General features: G+C 34.0%; 1 long non-coding RNA gene across 1 annotated transcript; it reads right to left on the reverse strand.

Moving 5' to 3' along the window:
- Positions 1-563: 563 nt before the first annotated feature.
- LOC145126007 (uncharacterized) lies at positions 564-3980 on the reverse strand. Its single transcript, XR_013716271.1, has 8 exons — positions 3285-3980; positions 3034-3093; positions 2494-2640; positions 2101-2184; positions 1591-1647; positions 1169-1357; positions 943-1087; positions 564-747 (listed from the first exon to the last, which is right to left on the reverse strand). It is a non-coding gene; the product is annotated as an uncharacterized LOC145126007 (long non-coding RNA).
- Between the last annotated feature and the right edge of the window lie 391 nt (positions 3981-4371).

Consider the following 4371-nt stretch of genomic DNA (forward strand, 5'->3'; position numbering starts at 1 on the left):
GATTATCCTGTCTGCACTACTAGAAAAACAGCCTTTTACGACACGCAATGTGTGTTGCAAAACGCTCAGACGACATGAAAATGCGTGTCAAGGAAAGCCCTGTTATAACGAGATACGACATGATTTTACGCGTCATCTATTTACGACGCGCATTTACGACACGCATTTACGACTCGCAATTACGTCACGCAATGCGTATCAAGGAAGGCCCTGTCATAAAGGAAGACGACACGCATTTGCGTGTCGTAATCTTACTACGCGCGTTTAGGACACGCATTGTGTATCATTAAGGCGTCTGTCATAAATAAAGATAACATGCATTTGCGTGTCATAAACTTTAGCAACCATTTACGACATGCATATACGACGTGCCTTTACGATATTGATTTACGCATAATACAAAAATATATTTACGACCTGCATTTACGATACGCATTTACAATGTGCATTTACACATAATACATAAACAAATATATACCAAACATTCAATTCATCTAAATGTTAAACAAGTTATCAAAAACATTGTATGTACATTACATGTCAAAAGAGGACGCTACGTAATATTTCGCACAGTTAACAAAAACATTGTACATCACATGTCAAAAGACAAATGTTACCTAACATTTCACTGTTATATTGTTTGTGGATACAAAATATCACCGGTAAATGAAGTCAGTAAAAAATTCGATCATTCTTCTCGGATTTCATCAATATCATCACCTGTGTATTGAACTTTGTCACCCCAACCTGAGAAAAAATTGTAAAAAAATGATCATTTCTTTAACAGTGAGTAGTATGCTATATTCATTAAATAAACATAAAATGTAAATTCTCCTTTCTTATTATGCCTTTTATTGTCTCTTTATGTCTTCAATATCATCAACTACAAGATTCAAATTTATAGTTTATCAATATTGAATAAGAAGGAATATTTGAACTTACTCATATGAAGTTGATTCCATCAAACCACTTGTCTTCATAATATATTCATCCTCTTGAAGCATCTCATCTTTCTCAAAACACTCTTCTAGCCATTGACAACCAACCATATGCACACTTTCATCCCTTAAAAGACGCCTCTTTAATGCTGAGAAACAACACAAACAATATCAAGATTAAAAAACATAAAAACACAATAAATCTTTTTAATTAAAACGATTTGACTTACCTTCTTGCAATAGCATCAATGAAAGTGCATTGCTATCTCATGAACTTAACCCCATATATAAACCATCCAGTAAATCAATAAGAAAATGATTAGAAAACCGTAATGGAACTTGGGTATGACAGTATCGTTGAAGCTGTACTATCTCTCCTGAATCTTTTTCAACCGATCATCATTTAGTGCTCCAACATGCTGCAAGAATCCATGAAAAAGAAAAATTATAATAAATGATGTCCAGGCATTTGGATTAGATAACCAAGAACGTTTGTTATTTTATTATATTCACCTAAGTGATATCATTATAACTACACCCAACCAGTGTGTTGAGTTGCATTAAATATTTGAAGTTGCTGATCCGCAAAATATGAAGTGAGAAGCTGAATTTTTATAAATGGACAAAAGACATATTTTATTCTTTATTGTACCTCCCATCTTGCCCAACGTTCCATAAGTTGAGTCCTTTTGAGAAGTTGATCCGGTCTCTAAGGAAAAGATTAAAGCACAGTCATATGAGTCCTCAAATAAAGTAAGTTTTGGTGAGAAATAGCAACGTACTTTCATTTATATGCTTATTATAGCATCCTATTCGCATTTCTTTCTATTACAAAGCATTCTTTTTTCAATTTTTTTTATTAAGGCATTGTACTCAATTTCTTTCTACATGACATTGCTATAATCAGGTAGATTTCTCAAAGTACAACGATGTAATAGGAAATATCTTGTGAAGTCGTAATAATCAATTAATATGACAAGACAACGAGTATCATCCTCATCAGTATATTTTGTTTAAATATTAGTAGAATGCTTATTTTTAGAAACGTTATGTATGATTCAGTTCATGATTAATGATTCATAAAGCTAATATAATTTTTCTTGATTTGGTTAACAAATTGACATATATGGTCCAAGTCACAGAAAGGAAAAAACATAAAAACCTGGGTAGCCAAATATATATTGTTCAAATGAGAAGGATGTGCTTGAATAATGGCTTGATATGTACTCCTCCTACCCTCCATAGTCTGAAGCAAGAAACATTAAACCACTTTATAAGTTGAATGTCACCAATATAGTTGACCAAGGAACATATAGAGATGAAATTGTGATGGTAAATACGCCAAAATCAAAGAAGAAATTTGACCGGTCAACCATAAACAATTCCATAGCACTTCTTCTTAGGAGATATTTGTCATAACAGTGTAGCTGTGAGGTGAGTAACAACCAAAGAAGGAAGCAGAAAGAAGATCTAGAAACACAAATGAATAAGCTTCTGCTACATTCAATATAAAAAAAATACAACAGTTGATGATATTGATGCAATAATATATTACCTTGTTGGCCCTAGAGGTAGATACTTTGTTCTTGGAACATAAAAGAATAATGAAACAAGATCTAGAAGCCTTTCATGTGTCTCATATACTTTATTCAGTTCTTCATCACTCCACTCTTTTTTGGCATTATCATGGTTACACATTTCCCTGCAAACTTACACTTAAATATGAAATATATATAATACTTATGTAAGGAACAATCAATCAATCGAACAACTGCTGACTACTTGTTGTTCTACACATAATGCACAACATGATGCCAGCCCCCGCCTCCGCCCTGGCCTATCACATGAATATGTTGGCTATGCATATACCAAAAAACCAATCCAATCTAATCCCTCAATTCTCAACACTCAAAAAGTTTGAGAATTAGTTTTCATTCATTACTAGCTAACATACAGAACAGAGACCAACCCAACTATTTTTCCATCCCGACCAGCTTGTTTCTTTTTCACCTTCAGTCACTCAAAGTAACTCAGTCGGGTATTATATACAGATTAATACAACAACATCAGTAACTTAAATATGACAACTACTTACATAGAACCAACCATCAACTTCGTACTCGATTTCAACCTGTTCTCCAACAGTTAAACTCAACTGCAATAATATACAAACAAATATGAATAAGTAAAAAAGAAAATGTCCAATTCATGTGTTGTTTCCTTTTAACTTTCTTAATACAAAAAATTTCCACTTGTTTTTTTTCTTCTATTTTTTCCATTATTTATTTTATCCATACAGATACCATAGCAGTTAATGGGAAAAGAAGAAAGAAAGTGTAAGTGTACCTCATCATCACCACCGGCTGTGAAGTCATAAAGTGTCAATCCGGATTGTGATTGTGCATTCCCTTATCTTTCCCCTTGTTCTTCTTCGTGAGAGTCGAAGCTGCTTGACCCTGTCCGGTCAATGGGTTGTCAAACGACTCAAATCTTACATCAACTTCTGCAGTCTCCATAAGAGTTTTTGCCCACACATCATCAGGTCTTGAAACAATTTTCTCGTCATCAAGATCAGGTGCATCAGTCCCAGCACCAGCAAGAAAATCATTAACCTTCGTAAATATGTTTATATGATATTTGTAAAGTGTAAGATTGAAAACTTACGGTTAAAATGAGGGATGATTGCTGAAGCGATGATGTATGTGATTTCTCTTGACTCTCTATCAACCAGATGGCGTATATGATTTCTCCAGTGATGATTAAAGAATTGATGCCGACAATGTTTTGATTCCTTCAATTTAGGAGGGTGTGTAAATATCAACTGCTAGGCTCGATACTCCTCAATTTCTACCGACTGGTGTGGGAGAGAGGAAAAGTAGCCATGGTTCCCTGATTGAGGGTTTTTGCGTTTTTAATTGAGAGAAGTAGTGTGAGGGCAGAGAGTAGGTGGAGACATCGGTAGGAGAACTTTTGCTGGTGGGAGATCAGAGATCTGGTGATGGTGCGAGTTTGTTGTGGGAGAAAACAGGAGCGATGACTATATTAGGGTTTTTTGGGGTATTTGAGTAAGAGAAAGAAGAACGGTGGAAAGAAGGTAATAACATGGCGGACCTTTTAAACTTTTCGGAATTTCATTTCCCCCCAAAATAAGGTGTTGTTTGTTTTTCCTGAGGCAAAATGTATGCAGTATGCGGACCATATCTGTAGACCTCTGCAGCAGAAGAGGTGGACCAAACATCTAAAATCTGAAAAAAGAAGATTGTTTGTTTTTTTAACATCTGCAGGCTACTAAAATAAACTAAAATCTAAATAAACTGATTTTTTTAAACTACAAAGTGATTTTTTAATATATTTATGACTTTGTTATAAATAATTAACAAATATAAATCAAATTTTATGTATTATTGTATAAAAAGTGAAAATAAAAATGGTA

Source organism: Lactuca virosa, chromosome 7 (assembly GCF_052849685.1).
Source record: "Lactuca virosa cultivar CGN04683 chromosome 7, Lactuca_virosa_CGN04683_v6, whole genome shotgun sequence".
Classification (NCBI taxonomy): domain Eukaryota; kingdom Viridiplantae; phylum Streptophyta; class Magnoliopsida; order Asterales; family Asteraceae; genus Lactuca; species Lactuca virosa.